At 42.6% G+C, this 25,837-nt stretch overlaps 1 protein-coding gene across 3 annotated transcripts in view; it reads right to left on the bottom strand.

Annotated features, from left to right (window-relative positions):
• Positions 1 to 25,837, bottom strand: part of GAB1 (GRB2 associated binding protein 1) — a 127,326-nt gene that overhangs the window by 60,499 nt on the left and 40,990 nt on the right. The window contains exon 1 of one of the 3 annotated variants that reach the window (XM_082837835.1): positions 17,650 to 17,694. The exons of the other annotated variants lie outside the window; for them this stretch is intronic. The gene's annotated coding sequence lies outside the window, so the exon portion shown is untranslated. Of the gene's footprint in view, positions 1 to 17,649; positions 17,695 to 25,837 lie in introns of those variants that run through there. 3 annotated transcript variants of the gene reach the window in all.

Consider the following 25,837-nt stretch of genomic DNA (forward strand, 5'->3'; position numbering starts at 1 on the left):
GCTGTTCTGTTTGTATATCTGATTTGCAGCATGTCGTGTATTACGATTAGAGCAAAACAAGCTACTCAAGAGAAGAACTGTCCCCACTCCCAAATAATTATATTTTAAAAATGAGTGCAGGGGCTTCCCTGGTGGCGCAGTGGTTGAGAGTCCGCCTGCCAATGCAGGGGACACGGGTTCGTGCCCCGGTCCGGGAAGATCCCACATGCCGCGGAGCGGCTGGGCCCGTGAGCCATGGCCGCTGAGCCTGCGCGTCTGGAGCCTGTGCTCCGCGACGGCAGAGGCCACAGCCGTGAGAGGCCCGCGTACCGCACAAAAAAAAAAAAAAAAAAAAAAAAAATTAGTGCAGTATCATTATTAAAGACTTACGTTTATACAAGTAGCACTAACTTTTTGTGTGCTATGAAATTAAATTTATAGCATTAATCACAATTTGTAATATTTATTACTTTGTTTGCTGGTTTGTTTAGCATCTTTTCTCTCCAAGGAGATGATAAGCAACTTAAGAACAGACTGAGTCGCTCCTAGCACATTAGATGAAATAACAGGTGATGAATAAAAGTATGTATATTAAAATGTTCTATTAAATCCATACCTGCAGGAGGTTAAAACATCAAATTGTACAGAAGAGCTTATCAGGCAACACAATAACAAAAATCCCCACTGCAGGCATCCTCACCCCCAGCTGGACTCCAAAGAGAAGCATGTCCTGGCTTTGGCTTCTCTGGGTGGCTACCCTGGGTTGGTTATTCTTGGTTTAAACCGCTCCCGCCCACCCATTCTCCACCCTTCTCTGTTTGGGGAAGGGGTCAGCGTATTTATCCTCCTCTCTTCTCCTGGCTTTACCTAATTCCTGAGCACAGCGTCCCTGGGTGGTCACTCCTCATTGTTCCAGAGCTCACTGGTCTTGTATACACAGTGTTTTAAATTAGCATTTATTATTTCCTCCCCTGTCCCTCTAGCCTAAGGGTATAAGGACCCTCATCTAAGCCCACCCCACAGTGCCATAAATAGTCCCTTCATTAAAGTCTACATTTGAACCATCTGAACTGAGCTGAGTCTCTTACTAGGACAGTAAAAGATATATCCTATTTCCAAACACTATGCTTCTATATGACTTGTCCCTTTTAGACACTGTCTATCTATTGAGGTCCAGCCTTGACAGACAGCTCACTTTCTCCCTACTGCCTCTTCCCTCCTTCCTCCCAAAGTAGTAATACCCCCATTCCAGTCCCTCAATCAGAGAAACTTTGAGCCACATACTAAGCTGCTATTGTAGTTTATCAGGCACAGAGTGTAACTTTCTTGGAACAATTAGTTTTCATCCTCTCCTCCATCTTCCCTCACGCTCTTCCACTGCCTAATTTTCATCTGCTGTACGCATACTTTCACACTGTTCTATAACCATCTCAATTTTCTGTTTTTTAACTCTAAAGGTTGAGTCTAAAATCAGTAAAGGGCATTTACACTCTCATGGCCGTGGATGTGTGCTGTTTCCTACAGCCCCTTGGGGCTAGAATTGCCTTGGCTTCTCTTCTTGTCCAGGGTCAGTGTCACTATCCCCAGGCCACACAACAGAGAATGCTCCTTGTGTTGTGGTCTAATGGAGTCTCTGTTTTCCACCTCACCAATTGCCTTTATCAGATCGTCAACTTTTCCCAAGCTTCCCATTGTAATTCCCATTTTACCAATCCTCTCCTTTCTTAGGTCCACTCCGCTGGAGTCCTCTCCTGCCCTGTCCTTCTGTTTCACCAGGCTTTCCTCCTGTGATTTCCCACCTTATCTTCCCAGGGTGCGTCCATCAAGCCCTACAGGCCATGCCTTCCTCCTTCTTGGTTTACTACTCATTTTGTTACATCCAAACCCTAAGAAAGGGTATATGAAAGGCATGCTTTAAAAGACGGCAGTACAAATGATACATGCAGCCCAATGTTCATAGCAGCACTCTTTACAATACCCAAGACATGGAAGCAACCTAAGTGTCCATCAACAGATGAACGGATAAAGAAGATATGGTATATATTGATATATATACAATGGAATACTACTACTCAGCCATAAAAAAGAATGAAGTAATGCTATCTGCAGCAACATGGGTAGACCTAGAAATTATCATACTAAGTGAAGTAAGTCAGAAAGAGAAGTACAAACACCATATGATATCACTTATATGTGGAATCTAAAATATGGTACAAATGAATTTATCTGCAACAGAAACAGACTCACAAACATAGAGAGCAGACTTGTGGTTGCCAAGGGGGACGGGAAGTGGAAGAGGAATGGATTGGGAGATTGGGATTAACAGATTCACACTACTGTATATAAAATAGATAAAAAAGGACCTACTGTATAGCACAGGGAACTATATTCAATAACTTATAATAACCTATTATAATAACCTATTATGGAAAAGAATCTGAAAAAGAATATATATATATACATATATATATGCATAACTGAATCATTTTGCTGTATACTTGAAACTAGCACAACATTGTAAATCAGCTATACTTCAGTTGAAAAAATAACATATATACACTATCCAACGTAAAATAGATAGCTAGTGGGAAGCAGCCACATAGCACAGGGAGATCAGCTCCGTGCTTTGTGACCACCTAGAGGGGTGGGAGGGAGACACAAGAGGGAAGGGATATGGGGATATACGTATACATATAGCTGATTGACTTTGTTATACAGCAGAAACTAACACATCATTGTAAAGCAATTATACTCCAATAAAGATGTAAAAAAAAAAAAGTGCGAAGAAAATTAAAAATTTAATTAATTAAATTTGCATTTAATTAGTTAAAAATAAAATTAAATAATTAATTAAAAATAAAAGTAAAAGGCAGCAGCAGAGTATAGTGGTTAATAACGTTTTACAATCCAGTGTTATTTGAAAGAACACTGCTTTAAACATCAGTACTTATTACGCTATTCTCTTGGAATAAAGGGAACAACAATACAGTCAGTCTGCCCTCCATATCTGCAGGTTGTGCATCCACAGTTTCAACCAATCTTGGATCAAAAATATTCGGGGAAAAAAAATTCCAGAAAGTTCCAAAGAGCAAAACTTCAATTTACCGTGCCAGCAACTATTTACGTTGTATTAGGTATTACAAGTAATCTAGAGATGATCGAAAGTCTATAGGAGGATGTGCACTGAGCCGTTTTATAGAAGGAACCTGAGCACCCGTGGACTGTGGTATCCGAGGGGAGTCGTGGAACCACTCCCTGTCAGATACCAAAAGGGACAACTGTATTTTACAAGCCCTCTCAAACATGTTTAGCACAACTAAAGGCTTTAACTGCCTGAGCCGTGGGTATCCAACAATCTTACTGCTCACCATTTAAGTTACCATAGTATTAACCCATGAAAACATGGATTTCATTTTCAATTTCCCTTTTATGTGCTCAACTGTTCATGGGTTTAAACAGAATTCATTCAAAATTTAAAGTATTCTTAAGATATTCTTCTTAGCACAAAAACATCTAGAATGACACCAACTGGCAACCTATATGCATCTGGGGAGGATATTTCAGTGGAAATCAACAACTGTATTTAATTTATTCATTCATTCACTCATCCAAAAGTATTTATTGAGCACCTCCATGTGCCGCTGTTCTGGCTGCTACAACGACATAGTTTAAGAAACAAGAACTCGCCTGCCTCAGCAAACGTAAATTCTAGTGGAGGAGGGCAAACCCAAGTAAACGAGCAGGATTGATTTTAGTTCTGTAACTGCTACAAAGGAAAACTGAAGTCAATTTGAAAGTGCTAACCTTATCTGAACAATCCAAAGGATGGGGGAACTGTTATAACACTCCAATAAAACGTATTTTAGTACACGAAGCCACCACTATCCCTCACACGGTCCCACTGGGCAGTAACAATTATCAAGCTCTCAGGGTCACATCCTGGGAGCTGCAGGCTTGAAAGCTCTGCAGTCTTGTCTCCTCAAAGGTCTCCATCAGCTAATAAGATGAGGTAATAATCAATGTGTGGCTTCACTGTGTAATCTTCGTGCGAGGCCATTACTTCAGTCCCCTGACATCATCAAATACCAATCCTGGACCATTCATCTCTCGGGTCCGATATCCACAAACAGAATAAACGACTAGAGAAAAATAGAAGGAAAAAGAAAGAATGAACTTTACTTAACTAATTTCTTGTGTGTCTCCCGTAACATTTTCTATATTTTGTAAATAACTAAGTCTGTTCTTCCCCTACTTATGGCAAATCAAGGGGTACTAGAGAAAATGAAGAAAGGTATTCAGGAATCTGACAGATGTTTTCATGATGAGAATGATGATGATGAAGACAAGTGGCTAAAGGTAATAAAATTACTTGGCTTCACAAATAAATATACAAAATATGATGATTTTGTGTATACACACACACACATATATGTGACAGGTTTTCTGAGGGAACACACCCTACATATAATGTGTGTTCAGTAAACACTCCTTGACTTGATGCTGAAAATTTATTTCTGCAGAGAAAAAAATAAACAAAAGGCGACAGGCTTTCCTTCAAATGGGAGCAGTTAAATTGGACACACAGAATGATTAAGGTGGGCTCCCAAGGGAAGAAGGGATGTTAACGCTGGACATGCTGCAGAAACCGCCAGCCTCCCTTTTGATCTAACCTTTCTCTTCTTCTGCTGACAGCCTTTCGTGTTCTTGTTTCCTCTCCTTTCCCTCTCTAACAATTATCCTTTCTCCAATCACTCTCATTTCCACTTTATTTCTTCTTATGCTTGTCATAAGTAACATCAAAGAATGTCCACCTGCTTTGTTTTAAAGTGTCACGTTTAATATTCTTTTCTGAACCTAAAAAGCAGGTATCTTTATTATTTCCTTTTATGCTTTTGAGCATTTTTTTTTTTAACATCTGAGTATGGGTCTGTCTCAATGTCTTTCTTCAGTAAAGTAGGCACTATTAGAAAGAAAATGGCCTTAAACAGAATGTGGCGTTTGATAATTTGCTCATTCACCAATTGAAAGCATGGGCTAGTTTAGATGATCTCTAAAGGCTGTTCCCCACAACAGTAATAATAATCACTGACATTTACTGAGTACTAAGTACCAGGCACTGTTCTAAGCACTTTATACATGAACACAGTTCTCACCACAAGCCTATGAGGTAGGCACTGTACTCATTCCCATTTACAGAGGAGAATACGAGTCACAGAGAAATTAAGTAACTTGCTGCAAGTGGTAAAGCCAGGATTTGAACCAATGTCCCCCGGCCCCAGAGTCTGTACCTTAACCACTTAACATTATACTATCTGTCTATGACAGGGGGCAGCAAACTTTTTTTTTTTGGTGGTACGCAGGCCTCTCACTGTTGTGGCCTCTCCCGTTGCGGAGTACAGGCTCCGGACTCGCAGGCTCAGCGGCCATGGCTCACGGGCCCAGCCGCTCCACAGCATGTGGGATCTTCCCGGACCTGGGCACGAACCTGCATCCCCTGCATCGGCAGGCGGACTCTCAACCACTGCGCCACCAGGGAAGCCCAGCAAACTTTTTTGTAATGGCTCAGAGAGCAAATATTTCAGGCACTGCGGGCTACACATGGTCTCTGTCTCATATTCTTCTTTTATTCTTTTTACAATCTTTTAAAAATGTAACGAGCCTTCTTAGATATAATCAGACCTACAAGGCTGTAGTTTGCTGGCCCCTGGGCTATGATTTTATTAATTCATATGCACCACTCTACTACTTTTTATTTAGACAATTTCAGACAGAAGCAAAGGTGAAAGATTCCAGATGGGTAGTTTATAACCCATAGCCAATGAATGCCCAAGAGCTACCAATCATAGGTTGCCACTGCAACAGTAAAGGTAAAGAATATGCAAACATCCTGGAAGCAACCTAAGCGTCCGTCAGCAGGTGAATGGATAAAGAAGATGTGGTATATATATACATATATACAATGGAATACTACTCAGCCTTAAAAAGGAATGGAATTTTGCCATTTGCAGCACCACGGATGGACTTGTAGGGTATCATGCTAAGTGAAATAAGTCAGACAGAGAAAGACAAATACTGTATGATATAACTTATACATGGACTCTAAGAAATACAATGAACTAGTGAATATACCAAAAAAGAAGCAAACTCACTTCTCAATAGAGAACAAACTATTGGTTACCAGTGGGGAGAGGAAGGAGAAGTGGCAATACGGGGGTAGGGGATTAAGAAGTACAAACTATGGGTATAAAATAAGCTACAAAGATATACTGTACAAAACAAGGAATACAGTCAATATTTTATAGTAATTATAAATGGAGCATAACCTTTAAAACCTGTGAATCACTGTATTGTACACCCGTAACTTATTTAATATTGTGCAGCAACTATACCTCAATTTTAAAAAAAGAAGGGACTTACTTGGTGGAGTAGTGGTTAAGAATCCGCCTGCCAACGCAGGGGACATGGGTTTGACCCCTGGTCCCAGAAGATTCCACATGCCACAGAGCAACTAAGCCCATGCACCACAACTACTGAAGCCTGTGTGCCTAGAGCCCGTGCTCTGCAACGAGAGGCCACCGCAATGAGAAGCCCGTGCACCGCAACGATGAGTAGCCCCCGTTCGCCTCAACTAGAGAAAGCCCGCGTGCAGCAACAAAGACCCAACACAGTCAAAAATAGATAAATAAATAAATAAGTTTATTTTAAAGATTAATTAATTAAAAAGAAAATGCAAGCATCAGAATCAAAGAATTGTAGGGGGTTTGTGAACACACAAAAGGACACAGAGCTTATAGACATGAACCAGGTACAGTTATCACTAATGGGAATTCATAAAAAACAAAAATCTAAGTACGCCTCAGCAACCTAGTATATATTTCACAAGTAGAAAACTCTGGATATCCCTTCCTTTATCTGTTGGACAAAACTACTATTGTAATCTGCTCCCTGACATCTAACAACAGCATCTGCAATATTAAAGAAATGCCTTCTTTTTCCAAGTCCTTCATACTAATTCATTATTGAATTATCAAAATATGTCAGAAACTAAAGAGTAGCTAATTAACTCCTAGCCCAAGAACCCTGAAGAATTTGGAAATCGTAAGAATCTGAACTTCATCCATTGGAATTCTTGCTGAGTCTCCGGCAACAGGAACATAAATTATCAACACGTCATCACCACTTACCACCCTCTAAGATTTCAGAATTTTTGAAATAAGTTTTCGTAGGCTCCATATATTTCACCACAACTTAATTTTCCTTTAAAAAACAAAAACTCCATTTCAACAGCATAGCAATCATTTTGATAAAAGCAATCAGAAACTAGGAATTTAAGCACTGTATTTTGACTGTACAAGTCAAGTCATACAGGTCAATCTACAAAATCCCACCTCTTAGGAAACTTAACTTCCTTAGAGGTAAACACTTCCATGAAATCTGGTTCAGAGTATATGCTGTTATTTATTTTCGTCATTTTGCTGGGGGAAAAATAAAAATTGAGAAACAGTCTCACTTCTCCTTTCTTTCCTATGAACTTTGGACCATCTGTTTAAAATAGCTGCAGCTATTTTCAGTGGTTAGGCAAAGGGTTACTTACAAAAACAAAAACCAATGCCTGCTCATGTATGAGCATTACTTGCATACAAAAGAGTCTAGTGTAAGTTACTTGCCAAGTCTAAAATTGTAGGAGATTTTAAAAAATATTATGGAGCGACTCAGGACATCATTTCATTCCTTCTAATTGTTTCTTAGCAACTGCTAAATGCACAAGAATAAAATAATTTGGAGATCATTTTTATTAGCATTTGAAAATATTCTGCTCTAATACTAGATCTTTACCCCCAACTTGGCTGTCCTTAAGAATCTGTGCATTTCTTCTGTTGAGAAAAGTTGCTTATTTAATAGTTCATCTTTTTACCTGAAGGACTTGCCTTTAAATGCAGAAACTCGTGTATTTGTCTTTTCTTTGGCAACAGTGACAAGTCAGAGATAACTCAGTGAATATTTATGTAATTTTTTCCTTTGCATAGCACAAAGTATATCTTTGAAAGAGAAAAAGATGAATAAGACTTCTCTGTGCAAGTCTCCACTTCTCTGCCTTTCTTTTCTGTGCTTTGAAATAACTTCCTCACGCCTAGAAAAAGTTTCTCTAGAAGCCACTGTCCTTTGTCCTTGCCGGGTCACATGAGGGGTTAAGTTTTACTTACAGAGCAGGCCTTTCAAGAAGAGCACAGCTCATCAGCCTTCACTCCATTTATCACATTCCCACCCCTTCTACAGCTTTCTACCCACCCTTTCTACTCTGCCTCAAGGTTTACCTGGGTTTGCCATTTAACACTTAAAGGACCCCCTCCCTCAGAAAACAACTAACCTCTTAGGGGAGACACAAATTCTGTGCTGCAACAGCTCTTTCATTCCTCTTCCCCCAGAGCCGGGATATTGAAACCCTCACTTGAGATGTTATTTTTTAATTAAAAAAATAATGGTTGCATTGATTAAATCCTGCTCCCCCAAGTCTGTTTTTCCATCTTTCCACCGTGAATGCCTTGTAACTGGGTACATGCTGTCCAGTACCCAGAATCTAGAAATTCTACTTCCAGCCTCTCTGGCAGCCAGATGTGGTCAGGTGAGTGCAGGGGTGTGTACCTTTTCTGGGTCTGGGCCTGAAGACACTGAGCATGACACCTCCACACTCTTCCCCCTCCCCTCAAGCCTGGACACAGAAGTGCCCATGACCTCACTCTGACCATGCAGATGGACTCTGAGATGTCGGGAGGATGAAGTAACAAAGTAGAAAACCTGAGTCCCTGGATTTCTGCAAGGAGTATGACTGCCTTGCCTTGCAAGCCTGGATGCACTAACTAAAGTTGTATCTTCTTTAATTCACTGTATTTTGGGATCCCTTTGTTCCAACAGCATTGGTTTTATCACAGTCGATGCAAGCACTGTACGTAGCACTGTTCTGAGAGCCTTCCATGAATTATCTCATTAATGAACCTCTGAGCAAAGTACTGTTACAGTTCCCAGTTTCCAGATGAAGAAACATAGACTTGGAGGATTGAGTGACTTTTTCCAAGGACAAAAGGACGTTGCAATGATCAAAACTGCAGGTCTGTACGATGCAAAATTCAAACGCCCATCCACTACACTGCAGTATCCCCTATGGATCGCTTTGCAAATCATCTCCCTCCGGCTGAGATTTTTCTGCTGTGTTATCTCTTACATACCCGGAGGAGAAATATTACGAGCTCAAAATGAAGAGGTATAAATTATATTTGGTTGCTTATAAACATCGCTAACCTACTGTTCGTTGAAGATCAAAATTTGTAAAAAAAAACCCCCCAAGCTTCAAAGGAATCAGACAGCAGCAAGTTGAAAGAGGCTTCTCGTTGAAACCTTCTACGTCCTTTCCAAAATTCTATTATGTGACACACAAAGCCTAGATCTGTACCTCAAATCAGTGCTGTAACACAAGCTTAATTCAAAATGAGCTCATCTTGGCTGTGTTTAATATCATGCTTATTATGAAAGGGGCCATGAACCCCTTACCCAACACTGGGGTTTTCCTTTCAGTAATGTGAGGCCACACACCTTCACTCCTCATGAACTTTTTAAACTAAAACCAGGAGAGGTGCCAGGGACATGTGTACTGGAGGAGACTGGTAAGGTGAAGGCAAGAGGGGGATTAGAAAGATCAGCTTCTTTTGTCTTTACTTTTCACCTCTGGAAAAAAAATCATTTTGCTGAAGAGTCCATGTAATCTTCCAGAAAGCTCTTATAAGTAAGTGCTTTATTTATTCCTTCCTTTATTAAGAGCCATTTATTTACTCGTTCAGCACATATGTATTAACACTTAATGTCTGTTGATTACTGTGCCAGGCGCTGGACACAGAAGAGTAAGTACAGCATGAGTTAAGAGACAGAAGGTGGTTTTTTACTGTAACTTAAGCTTGAGTAAAAATTCCAGAATAAATTGTTTAATTCTTTAATAATTGCACAGACTGTAAGAAAAGAAGGCCCTTCCCTTCCCTCCTTTCTTTTTTTTTTTTTTTTTTTTTTTCCTGTACGCGGGCCTCTCACTGTTGTGGTCTCTCCCGTTGTGGAGCACAGGCTCTGGACGCGCAGGCTCAGCGGCCATGGCTCACGGGCCCAGCTGCTCCACGGCACGTGGGATCTTCCCAGACCGGGGCACGAACCCGTGTCCCCTGCATCGGCAGGCGGACTCTCAACGACTGTGCCACCAGGGAAGCCCCCCTTCCCTCCTTTCTGACAAAAGGGGCTGTAAGCACTATTTCTAGGTGTGCTTCAAGCATCAGCTCTTGAACTCCCAGGTGGAGCTGTAACATTTTGTCTAGGTAGTATCGTTCCTTCCGACCCTTTCAGAAAGTCTGAATATACATTTAAAATTCATGTTTATCCATCTGCTTCCTGCCATCATTGCCAACTTCACTAAGTTTTTGTTTTTCTAATTAAATTTATTTATTTATTTATGGTTGCACTGGGTCTTCGTTGCTGCACGTGGGCTTTCTCTAGTTGCGGTGAGCGGGGGCTACTCTTCATCACAGTGCACAGGGGCTTCTCATTGCGGTGGCTTCTCTTGTTGTGCAGCACGGGCTCTAGGTGCACGGGCTTCAGCTGTTGCAGCACGTGGGCTCAGTAGTTGCGGCGCATGGGCTTAGTTGCCCCATGGCATGTGGGATCTTCCTGGGCCAGGGATAGAACCCATATCCCCTGCATTGGCAGGCGGATTCTTAACCACTGAGCCACCAGGGAAGTCCCATCACTAGGTTTTAATTAACAGGAGATGGATAAGTGGACAGCATGAATTCTTTCCCAGCGTAAGCAAGTATCTCATGATTTAGATGGGTCCCCTCGTTCTAGGCTTGGTTAAAAAGACAGAGGGAGCAAAAGCAGTTGGCTCCATAGGGTACATCATTTCTATAAACATAAAAGTTCCTCTGACATTTGATGAGCAACTGTGGAAAGATGAAGCTGTGAAAATGCTACCTTCTGTGATTATGATGGGAGTGATTTTAGATGGATCGTCTACATGATAAGGTATGTCTCTGGCAGCACTGGTTAGAAAGGGCTCCAATCCCACCCTGGGAGTGGATTAAGAGGCTTTTCTGCAGGTGGCCCATCTCCTGTACTCGGGGTCTGTGTCCACATGTTCCCCCTTAGGCATCACACAAGGGCTGTCTGGTTTCTGGCTCAGCCTTGGCTTCCAAGGAACTGCTTGAAACTTCCAAATGCATTTTATATATATATATATATATATATATATATATATACATATATATATATATATAAATGTATATGTATATGTATATATATATATATACACACACACACACACACATATGGAATTCCCTGGCAGTCCAGTGGTTAGGACGCCGTGCTTTCACTGCCGAGGGCCCAGGTTTGATCCCTGGTAAAGGAACTAAGATCCTGCAAGCTTCTTGGTGCGGCCAAAAAAAAAAAAAAAAAAAAAAGAATGCATTCAATACTGCTTCCAGTCTGAAGAAAACACTTTTACTATGTCTTCGGGTCTGAAGAAAACACTTTTACAATGCAGTGTTCATCTTCTAAAAACTCGCTAAAATACTGCACTGAGTTTTGAAGATCTTAAGCGGCACTCATTTTCCACATAATTAATCAGAGCCCTATTTTCATTTGCACCTAAATTCCTCCAGGTAAGTCAGTTTCATTTTTCGTTCGTTACAGGCAGTCATTTGTAGACAGCATCACTCTACCACTGACCAGCACCTACTAGGTAAAAGTGAAGAGGGCAGGCCTCAGGTGGACCTGGACTCAGCCTCAGAGGCCTTACAGCCCCTGAGAGACTAGAAACAGACACGGGATGACTAACCAACACCCCCCCACCCCGGCCCCCGGCCCGCACAGAAAGTAGCGAGTGCCGTAAGTTGCCAACAAAGCACTAGAAGTGTTTGAGGAGGGAGCACTTACCCTTAGGTTGGGAGACAGGGCCCAGCTGGAAAGGGAAATCCAAATGTGGGAGGCACCAAAAGGAAGTCAGCACCCGCATCTGCCTGGCTATGAATGTGCCTACCCTGCACCCACCGTGGCCTAGGTCCCCAAAGCCTTTTGATAGAGCAAGGCTAAGGTGGTGATAAGAGCAGATCCGTGGAGACAGCCAAGTGCAGAGTGGGCAAGAGGTGTGTCTGTGAGGAAACTGGAGTATGTTTACACACACTCCAGTCCCCAGTTTCCTGGGGACTGGAGTGTGTGTAAGGCTATAAGGAAAACAGGATAGGAAATCAAAGGGTGGAAAGATCTGGAGTGACCAGCCAAGGAGCTGGGCCTGTATTGAGTAGATAAGGGGACCCACTGGAAGTCCTTCAAAGGGGAGTAACCGAAGAGGCACACTGACAGAATTCCCTGGTGGTCCAGCGGATGAGACTTGGCCTTCCAATGGAGGGGGTGCGGGTTTGATCCCTGGTCGGGGAGCTGGGAATCCCACATGCCTTGCAGCCCAAAAGCCAAACATAAAAAACAGAAGCCATGTTGTAACAAATTCAATGAAGACTTTAAAAATGGTCCACATCAAAAAAAAAAAAAAAAGCCACACTGAAAGGAGGTTACCTTGGATGGTTTGGAGGCTGAGGTTCTATGCAGGGAGACCAGTGAGGACGCAATGGGAAAAGAAGATCTGACCCACGGTAGCGGCAGTGGGAACGCAGCAAGCATCCAGTGCAAGACAGAGGCGAGGGCTGCAGGGAATGGGGTGGCGGGGAGCGGTACTTGAGTCATGAGGCTCCACTTTAAAGATGGAAGCTCACTTCAGGAAGCAGCCTTCTGTAGCTGCCCCCTTCACCTCCACCAGGCTCCTTCAGGCCTGGCTCCTCACATCTTTCCCAGTGCTTTCCCAATGCTTCTTCAACGACCACCCACACACAAACTCCCTCTCCCGGGCTCATTAGTCTTCATAAGACCCAACTCCTAACTCTGAATTTCCAAGGCAGTGACTCACCTGCTTACCAGAGACTATCAACTGCTCCCTTAATAGTCATTTCCCCCTTTTCTATAGTAGAGGTCAGCAAACCTCTGTAAAGCGCCAGGTAGTCAATACTTTAGGCTTTGCAGGCAGTAAGGTCGTTACAACCCGTCACCTCTTCCATGGTAATGTGATAGCTGCTGCGGGAATTCATAAACGAATGGGTCTGGCTGTGTTCCTATATAATTTGTTTCTAAAATTTTGTGTATTTTTACCGAGCTATAGTTAATTTACAATGTCGTGTTAGTTTCAGGTGTACAGCAAAGTGATTCAGATATACATATACACATATATACGTGTGTGTGTATCTATATATTCTTTTTCAGATTCTTCTCCGTTCAGTAAGATATTGAATATTGTTCCCTGTACTATACAGTAGGACCTTGTTGTTCACCTATTTCGTATATAGTACTGTGAATATGTTGATCCCAAACTCCTAATTTTCCTCCCTACCCCCTACTATCCCCTTTGGTAACCATAAGCCTATCCAATTTTATTTACAATGACAGGTAGCTGGCTCACTGGATGGTCAGACCACTGTTTGCCAGCTCCCGTTCTACAGTACCAGAAGCCTTCGCAGGGTGTCTGGCTTGCTCAAGATGACATTTTCCAGCCTCCCTTACAGCTAGTTGTGGTCGTGTGACTCTGAGTGAAAATGATCTGTACAACATCTAGACCCTGTCCCTTCTCTTGGCTGAAAAGAGGTCATGGTGAGTCACCTTGACTGTGAAGATGGGGGCAGCACTCACGGGACAGCAGAGAAACAAGATGGAAGGAATTTGAGGCTTCCTACTTCTCCCGGAGTACGGACCATCTGGACTGTTCTAAGAAAAAGGAAAAAGCCCCCCCCCCAAACCTTTTAACTTAAGTCAGTGTATTTTGGGGCATCTCTTTATAAAGCTTTGCGTTTTCGAGTTTAGCTCAGTGCACGAGGAGGCTGTATTCAGAAGGGGAAACGACTTTGTTGCAGAGCTACCGCATAATCAATGATCAATCAAGCACCCACAGGGTGGTCGGATGACTCGGCACACATCTATCATCATCACAGCACGCATCTATCATCATCATGGGAACTAATATTGAGCAAAAGCTTACTCTGTGCCATGCACTTATAAAATACAAGCTCTCACTTATCTTGAAAGCAATTCTTATTCCCATCATTTTTTACAGATGACGTTCAGAAAGATTAAGAAATATGCCCAAAGTCATACTACTCCAAAGTAGCTGCACAGATATATACACTCGGGGACACATGATTCTCCAGCACGTTCTTCTGCCCACATCAGCTCCCTTGTGTCGAGGACAAGCCACAGTAGTCAATTCTAGGGTGATTTTCAGAGAAGGTTCTGTGACTGCAGGCTTAGTTTTCAAACTGAAAAGCGTCACTAAGATTCACTGACTGACGGCTCCATTTGGTTTCATCACTACTCCCCGTGAGGAGCCAAGTACGCCAGAATGACACAAGGTTAAATGACTGATTCCTTTGAAAGACTCTGAGAACGCCAGCATGTGGATTGCATGAGACAGCCACAGGGGCTGCCAACTCGGCCCCAGCTTTGCCACTACCTCCTCTTTCACTGCCCATTAGAAGTTAACTGCCTTGACACCTGCTACCCCAGGCTGAACAGAGGCTGCAAAGCAGTTTCAAAATATGCCAGCAGAGGAGGAGAGCTTCTTTTCTCTCCAGGAAAGGGTGAGCAAGGCTACCGACATTTACTGTTGACCCTAGGCTGTGAGGTGTAGCAGCCGTCTCTGCTGGGGTCTTGGCACCCATCATGGGGACCGTCTGCCTCTGTTTCCCTGACGGCACGGCCTGTCCTGTACAGCCTGGAGGCCCAAGGAAAGTCAAGTTCACCTCCAAATTACAGCCTAGCTGATGGTACCAACTGACCGCGGTAGGTGAACCCAAAATTCAGGTGCAAAAGATTTTCATCTTATTTCAAGTTTAAAAGAAAGAACTATTTCAGGGGCTTCCCTGGTGGTGCAGTGGTTAGGAATCCGCCTGCTAATACAGGGGACACGGGTTCGAGCCCTGGTCCGGGAAGGTCCCACATGCTGCGGAGCAACTAAGCCCATGCGCCACTGCTACTGAGCCTGCGCTCTAGAGCCCATGAGCCACGACTACTGAAGCCCGCGCACCTAGAGCCCGTGCTCTGCAACAAGAGAAGCCACTGCAATAAGAAGCCTGCGCACCACAACGAAGAGTAGTCCCCGCTCACCTCAACTAGAGAAAACCCGCGTGCAGCAACAAGACCTGATGCAGCCAAAAAAAGAAAATAAAAGAAAACTATTTCAAAATTAGTTTGATTTTTTTTTTAAGTCTTTTTTTTTTTTTGGCTGTATCATGAGGCATGTGGATCTCTAGTTTCCCGACCAGGGATTGAACCCGCGGCCCTTGCCGTGGAAGCGCAGAGTCTCAAGCACTGGACCGCCAGGGAAGTCCCTAGTTTGATTTTTTTAATAGGATAAGTTCATTTTTGAAAACATCACTTGTTTAATCAGCTGTGAATGGCTAATTAAACATTAATTACTTATAATTAGTTGTTGCTATACCAAGAATTATATAAAGTACATGTTTTATTATAGAAATGTAGTAAACATTAAATAAATTTATCTTGAGTAAAGCACAAAATTAACATGTTCTTAATTACTTTTTTAACCCAATTATTTTTAAAATTAGGAAGAAAGACCTCACCCCCAAAATGCACGTTTTTCTTTGGCACGTCTTTAATAAGTATTTCCAGAGCCATATTACAATGGATGCCAAACTGCGGCTACTTAAAATCATATTTTCAAAGAATAGTTTTGGGGGCTTCCCTGGTGGCGCAGTGGTTGAGAGTCCGCCTGCCGATTCAGGGGACACGGGTTCGTGCCCCGGTCCGGGAAGATCCCACATGCCGCGGAGCGGCTGGGCCCCGTGAGCCACGACCGCTGAGCCTGAGTGTCTGGAGCCTGTGCTCCGCGACGGGAGAGGCCACAACAGTGAGAGGCCGCGTACCGCAAAAAAAAAAAAAAAAAAAGAATAGTTTTGGGATGTGAGAAAGGTTCTCATATCTATTATTATGCTTTTTAAAAGGCAGGTGTCAAAAAGGTTTACAGACATTCTTGTAAAAGAATAACTACATATCCATATAAATAAGCATAAAAAAGTAGTCCGGAAAATTAGTCAGTTTTCCTCTGAGTGGTAGTTACAAGTAATTTTTATTGTCTTCTCGGCATTTTCAAAATTTTCTAACATAGCAAAAAAACGTATATTTTTAAAAGAGTTAGACTATATAAAGAGTATGATAACACTAAAAGCTTTCTCCTTTCACTGCATTCTGTAAATGGATGCAGAATGTGGTTTTTGCAAGCTATTTTATATCCAAACCATAGAGAAAAATCTCAGAAATGCCTATATTAAACACCAAGTCTCCGTGCTCTGACACTGCACATTTCAGAAAGATCAGAGGGGCACCATAACATATGGAGATACGGAGTCACTGGGGAGAGGGTTCAGATTCATTACACCCACAGCTATTATCCATGTTTTATCTCCACTAAATTGACATTAAAAATGGAGTAGGGAGTACGTGTAGCACTCAAACACCTGTGACACACCATTATGGAAGAAAAATATTTCCCGTTATTTGAATTCCCAAGTACTGCTTACAGATTCAGAAAACAGCAGAAAACAACTGTGAAACTGAAAAGAAACACATGCACGTCACAATTGAGCAGTTGGTAAGATTAACTAGAAATCAGTTTCTATTTCACAATGGGAGTTACTAAAACCACAGAAAGCCCCACAATTAGGCAACAGGAGTTAGAATCAAGTCTAAAACTGGAGAATGTATCTCTCACCCCCAGTCACAATGCCCAACAGGGTCCGGGGACACACATTTGTTTGCAGATATGAAAAGAAAAAAAAATTTGTAATGGCTCAAGCTAACAGATCGCTGCCCCAGGTTTCACACTAATGGTCATATGATCTCCCAAGTGCTGTTTCTCAGACAAACGTCTCTTTTTTATATAAAGCCAAAGGATCACCAAAAAGGTCTAAGCCAAGCAAGCTCCTATATTTTTAAAATGATGGATCAGTCCTCTAACAGAGGAAAACAGGACTTTGAAAGAAATATTTCAGGAAAAGGTGAAGGTAGGGAGGTTCAGGAAAATGTCTGATAAAATTCCATGGCTTTTCCAAAACAACAAAAACATAGTTTCCCAAGCCCCCAATACAAAAGCAGAGCAGAAAATAAAAGTGGGTTCTCAAGCGACACAGTTCCTGAGGGAAACACACTTTCACTTGCTATTTCGACAAATATTTTCCCCACAGGGTTATTTTACTTACAGAGAAAGAAAAAAAACAATATAGATTGAATAGTCCCCAAATGTCACATCTCTTTATATAGACACACACAGTACAGAAATATACAGCTTTATGGAGAAATTTCACCTGCCTTCAATAAATATTTAGTTAACTGAAGATTTTCAACAATAAAACAACAATGGAGAAAGACAAATAATAAATCAGCGTCAGTCTGTCGAACCCGAGAACAAGCAAAACGACAGCTAAAGGAAGAGATAAAGGTTGTAGGGTAAGAGAAAAAAAAAATTACTAGGATATTAAGTAAGATTCTGATCCATCAGCACCAATACGAAGAAGACGGCAAACACACCTTATGTGCAGGCTGCCTAGAAGGACAGCTTCCCCGTACCTCTGATTTCCATCATCCTGTTCAGGACCAGCCTAGGAAAGTAATATGCACCCGCAGAAACACTGGCCTGGCCGGCACCCAAGTCAGTGACTTCAACTGCTCCACATTAATAACAAAAGCTGTACAGAGTGGACAGGCAGGGAGCGAGATGAAAGACCGGAGCAGACTTCTAAGAGCAAATCTATCTCCTGTTAAAAGATGCTGGCCAAGCCCTGTTCCTCCTTGATGGAAAAGATCTGTTCTCTTTGTAAAGACTACAGTTATTTCATGTAATGGGTTTAATGTTTGCATGACACTAACAACAAAAAACGATTTTCATGGTAACAGACTGCAGTAAACACAGACTTGTTAGGTGCCAGGGACCATTCTGTGCGCTGCACGCAAATTAACACATGGGATCTCCAACAACCTGATGACGTAAGTGCTACTAGCCTTGGTTTACAGATCGGGAAACTGAGGCACTCAACTGATCAGTGACTTTACCAAAATCACAGAGCTAGGACAGTTGAACCTAGGCTCTCAGGCTCTGGTGGCCAATGGCTTAACCACGACACCAGGCTACTCTGTGCTGAATCCTGCTCATGCCTCCTGCCCTCCATATGCCTTAACCCCACGGAGGTCTCAAACCCTGCTACTCCACAGACTGCAGTTTTGTTGCTGCTTTCTGGCTGCTCCACGGGTTGGAGGGGAAAGGCAGAGAGCTACCTTTCATGGAAGGCCTATTTTATGTCAGCCCCTTCAGAAAAGAGAAATGCTCTCTTCTATCCTGCGATCTCAGCATTATTATTGTAATTTCCGTTTTCTAGATGAAAAACAGGTTCTGAGGTTAAGTGTCAATACCTTGCATAAGGCTAGTGAGAGGCAGTGTTGGCATCAGGACCTAAATCTGTCTGTACTTGGTCTGTGTTCTGGCCACTACAGAAGGCATCTCCCACCTCAGTCACAAATTCATCCCCTAACTGGGGGACACATCTAACAGCCACAGATGAACTCCCATATTTTAACTAATTGTTTCACAAAGGAATGCCGCCTGGACGATTGGGAGGAACAGAGAGGGAAGAAAGGTCAGGAAAATTCCAACACAACAGCCAAAAAACCCTCTTACACCATAGAAAATTCCAGTTAGGTAACAGAAAGCATATTTTGTGCGTACATGCTCAGCACTGCTGCAGAACTATGAATTGTAAATATACAGAACTGGATATTTCTGGTGCACATAAGCTCTGCAAATCATATTACATTTCTTTTTTTTTTTTTTTTGAAGTTGTCTCAGTAGATCAGATTCTTTATTTGAAAGGAAAATTTAGTCATGGGCAGTTGACTGCCTTGATAATGCAAATTATTTTGAAGTGGCAAAAATAATTTGGTTTCAAAATTTATAGTGGGAAACTCCTGCTAAAACCTTCTGAGCCCTCATCTACTTTGAGAATTAGAACTGTCTCCATAATAATGAAAGACTCCTTGACCAGCTATAGTTTAATTTAAAAAAAGAAAAAGAAAATAACATATTACATTTTAAATGCACTGGAGGAACTAACTCACTATTGGAAAAGAATTCTGTGGTCAAATCCCTTTGTAAAGTCAAAAGCCCTTTCACATCCTCTAAGTCTCTGAATATTCAAAAGCAGGCATATTCTATGTTCCTAATGAGCTGTATAAAAATCCAAATTATTTTACATAGGTTTGGGATCTATTCTGCCTTAAAATTGAAGAAATGGACCATTATACTATTCCCCACTTTCTCCAGCCTGAGGTTCTATAAAGGGCTAAGTTGCCTATCACACATCAGCATGTAAATTAATTAGCATCCACATCTTAGCTAAGAATTCCTTGAAATAAAAAGAATAAATGGAATCAAAAGATTGATGATTAAAATGAAGAAGTATCAGGAGACTGTGACTCACAAAATGTACAGATATGAAGGCTTCAGACTTCAATCTCCTTCCTTTATGGTTAAGAAAACTAAGGCCCAAGAAGTAAATTGATCTTTTCTAAATCTTAGAGTCAGTAGGAGAAACACTAATATCCAATTCAGTACGTGCTGTGTGGTCCAGAATTGGTTCCCTCTAATTATGTGAGATAATACAGCACTGTAAGCTCTAAAAGAGCAGAAACTGTCGTATGTCTTGTTTCTGTAGCTCCTACAAATTGCCTTGCTTAATAAATAATACTAATTCTCTCTATGGTGGGAGACAGGAATCAGAGGTAGTATAGTAGGCTACCCCCTACTTCACGTCTGGTCTTTGTAGACTGTTAGGCAGATCCTAGGATCTCAGCGAACAGCTGTGCCAATCAGTGCCAACCTTACCCAGAGAACAGAGTGGGTAGCGAGGAGATGTAGCACCTTAAGGACATCCTATGAAAGAGCTCAAGATTTGAAGGCACAAGACACTTGCAAACGAGTTGACTTGTCCAGCTCAGTATTTCTCCCCTCCAGGGAACTCTCTGGCGGTCCAGTGGTTAGGACTGTTCTTTCACTGCAGAGGGCCCGGGTTCAATCCCTGGTTGGGGAACTAAGATCCCGCAAGCCGAGGTGCAGCCAAAAATTTTTTTTTAAGTTTTTTTTTTTTTTTTTTTTGGCGGTACGCGGGCCTCTCACTGCTGTGGCCTCTCCCACTGCGGAGCACAGGCTCCGGACGCGCAGGCTCAGCGGCCATGGCTCACGGGCCCAGCCGCTCCGCGGCATGTGGGATCTTCCCGGACGGGGGCACGAATCCGTCTCCCCTGCATCGGCAGGCGGACTCTCAACCACTGCGCCACCAGGGAAGCCCTTAATTAATTTTTAAAAAGGTAATTTAAAAAAAAAAAAGATTTCTCCGTCCCAAAAGGAATAAGCTGTACTTCCTGACCTCTAATGGCTGCTTCCAATATTAAATGTTATTATTCTGTTTAGACCTGAAATTTGTAACTTTGACACAAAAAGCAATACTTTAATAAGTCCCTTTCAATGCACCTCTTCGGTGGGTTACCATGAATCTTACATGTATACAAGTAGTCTCACCCCAACCTGCCCCAGTGAATAGGGTGGGGAATGGGAACACTTTGCTCTGCAATGGCCACTGAGCCCCCATTTTCTTTCCTAACACCACTTGCACCAGAAAAGCTCCTGGGTTGGGCAATGAGGCCCATAGCACTTCAAGTGTTACACTTAGCATCAGGGTCTAGGGCCAGGCTTGTCCCATCAAAAATACTGTTCCAAGGCTGTGGTCCCTCCAGACAGGCTGCCTCTGCTTGGTGTCCAGCGAGGCTTTGAGAACAAGGGGCCCCTCGTCAGAGCTGGTCAACTGCAGGAGGTGCCGACAGTGCAGAGCTGGTCTGAGGCCAGAGGCATGGGTCACAGAGAGGCCAGGGCCGCTGGGAGGCCAGGCTGGAGGGGGAGCCCTGCTATGTAACCTGAAACTTGAGAAGGTGATTAAGAAAGAGATACTCACACAAAGGAAAGAACACAGGAGAGGTTTGAAGACTAGAAACATGAGAGCATGACAGAGAGATTGCTTTGGAAATTCCAACCAACCGTCTCAAAAAAGCAAATGTGGGGCTTCCCTGGTGGCGCAGTGGTTGGGAGTCCGCCTGCCGATGCAGGGGACGCGGGTTCGTGCCCCAGTCCGGGAGGATCCCACATGCTGCGGAGCGGCTGGGCCCGTGAGCCATGGCCGCTGAGCCTGCGCGTCCGGAGCCTATGCTCCGCAACGGGAGAGGCCACAACAGTGAGAGGCCTGCGTATCGCAAAAAAAATAAATAAAAATAAAGCAAATGTTACGGTCTCGCAAATGAGTCAAAATAACATGCATTTGTTGTGTCTGTGAGCTAAATTGGATCAATCTTAATTGTTAAGCAGTGCTGCTACTAGTACACATGTGTCAGGAAAGAGAAACGCCCAGTCACAGGACTTTCATAATTAAGGAAAGAATCAGAACTTACCCTGGACCTCTGTATAGAACGTCACAGTTTACAAATCAGCTTCCCGTGCACTTTCTGCTCTGACCCTCACCATCACTTCATGACACTGAACAAACTGAGGATCAAGAGGTTGATTTACTGGCCTCAGATGCCCAAATTGCTACGTAGCAGGTCTTCAGGTCCACCTGGGGCTCTTCCACTACGCCAAGTCTCTTTAGAACTACTTTTCCTCAAAACCCACCTTTTAAGAGAAATTAAACGTATCCCTATGCAATACATTTTTTTTCAATTTTAAGGTCTAGCACTGAAACAAGCTGCAGGTTGAATATCATTAAACAGTGTTTGTTTTTTATTTTTATTGAAGTATAGCTGATTTACAATGTGTTAATTTCTGCTGTACAGTAAAGTGATTCAGTTATATACCCACGTATATATTCTTTTCATATTCCTTTCCATTATGGTTTATCACAGGATATTGAATATAGTTCCCTGTGCTACACAGTAGTACCTTCTTTTTTATCCATTCTATGTATAATATTGCATCTGCTAATCCCAAACTCCCCATCCATCCCTTCCCCACCTCCGCTCCCCCTCAGCAACCACAAGTCTGTTCTCTATATCCGAACAGTGTTTTGATATGCTACACAGCACCGTCCCTTTGCTGCAAAGCATGTTAGCCTATGATGGGTTAACTAAGCTTTGAGGGCTAGTCTGGAAACTTTAGCACCACACATACTATACTATTGTTTCTATGGGAAGCTCTGTTCCAAGTTCCAGTCAGCTGACTTAAAAGAGAGCTTTTGGTGCATATGAACACGGCCTAAAAATAATCACCACTGCAAACTGAAGGCATTTCTTGGATTTTGCTTTTCTTTTTCATTTCATTTAAATATATACAGACATACCCAGAGCCTGTTTTCACGGAGCAGCATGTCCGGTATGAAAAGCTAAGCATTTCAATATAACAGAAGAAACTGCATCAAATTCCCACATGTGATGAGTGTGGATTACATAAACAAGTGGGAAAGTCCCCTTCCACCCCAAAACTGTGCCAAGACATCTGACATGCCTATGTCTGCCAGAAGTCTACAGCTATTCAAGTCAGAATCCATGTTTTTGATAAATCAGCGTAATACTGTAATGATCTAAAAAGCTTAAAAAGGACTTCTTGCCAGGAGAATTGTTTTATGGCCCTTCAAAAGATTTGTTCCGAGAAAAATGTCTCCCTGCCAAGGGATTTCAAATGCTAAAAGCAGAAGGGCAGCTTTTCAGTGATGAATTTTCAACAAATTACCCAGCATACATGGTTGAAAGCTCTCTCATCAAGAATTGAGGTGCTAGGGCTTCCCTGGTGGCGCAGTGGTTGAGAGTCCGCCTGCCGATGCAAGTGACACGGATTCGTGCCCCGGTCCGGGAGGATCCCACATGCCACGGAGCGGCTGGGCCCGTGAGTCATGGCCGCCGAGCCTGCGCGTCCGGAGCCTGTGCTCCGCAAGGGGAGAGGCCACAGCAGTGAGAGGCCCATGTACCGCAAAAAAAAAAAAAAAACATTGAGGTGCCAGGTTTACTATTAAAATAAAAAATACAGCGTATATTAAAAGATAAATCAGAGTAGGGTTGGGACCACTGTGTCTACTCAAGGAAACAGGTGACCAGAACGTTGGGATAAATTCCATTAACAAGTTCTCCTGATGCTTTTTGATTCGTTAATAATGGATTTATACACCATTTTTCAGAAACCTTCCTGTTGTGTGAGTTCAGACGTGACTGGGTTATGCTTAAACCAAACCTAACTGACACCACAAGAAAGAACCATCAGATGGAATCTAAATATAATACTCTCAACCGAAAGTTCAGACAGAAATCTGTCAGTCGCCTGTTACCCTACCTCAGATAGGAAGGGTTGTGTGGACCGGTGGCTCAGGATCCTGCCATTTTTCTCTTCTGTCCTCACTCAGGACAGTCTTTCCCGAAGAATCTTGAGAAAGACAGACTAAGAATGACAGGGATCAAAACAAAAGGCAGCTAACACGCATGAGAAACTCTGAATTGCCTAATGTCAGTCCCCCAGCGTCTCAGCCGGCCGATCCTCTATAATTTTTGATGAAGTACAACATAAACCTCTTTAGAGCTGTTTGTAATCAAAAGGTACAAAGTGTGAGACCCAAATTCTCTTGGTTATCGAGATGAGTCTTAAAATAACCACAAGCGGCTAATATTTAATTTGGTGTTCTTGCCTTTCTGTGAGAATTCCTAGTAAGATACAAAATGCCCTTAATAAAACATAACTTAACCGACAGTGGAAATATCTCATGGGGGGGGCACTGTCTAGATTATCTAGATCTAAAAAGCAAATCATTGTTTGAAAAAGCCCAATTATTGTTACCTTAAATCCTCTTCTCTGTTTCTATCTCTCTCTTTCTCTCTCTCTCTCCATATATATACACTTAAAATAGTCTAATATGACGCCCATACGGCTCCACGGGGCTGTGTCAGAAAGCCAGTCATATTCTAGTGAGTTTGCTCTGTTCTTTTTTTAATCTAAAAAATATTCAATAAATATCTTAAATTCTTTTTTTAGTGGTGCTAGCCTTTGATTTTCCTGTGATGTGAATCCTTGTTCATCTTTCTTATCTATTTCCATAAGCTTATGTTTTCTTATTGAGTTGCCTGAAAGTAGATACACTTTCATGACCTGTAAATCATCTTAAATAAGCCTACGGTCCAAAATCAGTATTACCTCCAACACTTGCATTGTTTCTTTTTTCTCGTCATTAATTGCCCTGGGCCACAGTTTCTTCAGGTATAAAATGGTGGTGTGTGTTGGAGAGGGAGTGGGTAGTACCAGGGGAAAAAACCGTGCTTGATGATTTCTAAGTTCGCTTCCAACTCCAGAGTTCTATTATTTGCTGGTTTCTCTGGTCTGCATTTATCCCAGACATGCGCTCCCATAGAGCAGTGGTTCTTGGGGGGGCAGAGGGGGTACTCTTTTGCTCCCCCCCCCAGACATTCGGCAATGTCTGCAGACATTTCTGGTTGTCACAGCTGAGGGAGGGGTGTGCTACTGGTACCGAGTGGGTAGAGACCAAGGATGCTGCTAACCAAACATCCTACCACCGGCAGGTAGCCCTAAAACCAAGATTCATCCAGGCCCCCACTGTCAGTAGTGCTGGAAGTTGTAGGGTAACAAACCTGGGAAATTAAATGACTTGTCAGATTCAGAAAGTTGTGGAAGCCACTTCCTAAAATATTTACTACCTTTCATATTCCTAGACAGGCAGCTCGGGTGCTTCAACTCCTAAAAGGGAAGCAGAAAGCAACAGAGCTTATTCACAGCTCCCGTTCTTCCTCTATTTCCCTCTTTCTCTCATCCAAACCCACAGAATGATCAATGATGGAGGCAGGATGGATAAGCCACGGTCCCTGCCTTCCCAGTGCTACCATCTAGTGAAAGAGAGAGAAAATCAACAGTGGTCAGTGCTTTGGATGTAGCAAGATGTGATGTGGCTTGCAAAAGCCCACAGGTTCTTTCAAGACCCATTAGGTATCAAATCTTCATTTAATGAGCAGATATTACTAAAGAACCTTCACTGACAAATTTTTAAGTAGATCAGTGCAGCTAGAAAAGTAGACGATGTGTTTTCATTAAGAAGATGTTTTTTCAATCTACCAAAATGATGAAAGTTCTTCCTCAGCCATGAATAGCATCTTTATCCTTCTAAAGCAGTATACGATCACGTGCGTCCAGGAAAACTAACGGTACTCCAAGGATTGTTAGGTGTTCAGGCCCTGCAAGTCATTCTGGAGTCTTTTTGTAGGACAAGGTGAGTAAGGAAGGCCCAGAGGTCACAGCAGTGACTGCACCATGGGAACCACTGCTTTCTAGGATACTCTGGGATGTACCCAAGGGAACCATACAATTTTTCTTCCAAACCAAGAAACTTCTGAGAGTGAGTTATGCCAGGAAAACAGGATAAACCAGGACCCATGTTCACCACAGCTATGACTGCTATGCTGTGGCAGCCCCTCTGAATGCCTGGTGGAAGACGATGCCCACAGGAACCTCGGAACAGCCGTGGGCACTAAACAGAAGTATGACTTCCACTTTCTTCGTCAACTAAAAATCAGTGATAGTCAAATGGAAAGAAAAGTGATACTCAGGAATATACAGTCAACACAGGCAAATCTGGAAAACCCAAACACGCTCTGTTTATGAATCTAAAGTACAAGATTCCCACAATAGTGCGCT

This window comes from Leucopleurus acutus (assembly GCF_964270905.1).
Source record: "Leucopleurus acutus genome assembly, chromosome: 4".
Classification (NCBI taxonomy): Eukaryota; Metazoa; Chordata; class Mammalia; order Artiodactyla; family Delphinidae; genus Leucopleurus; species Leucopleurus acutus.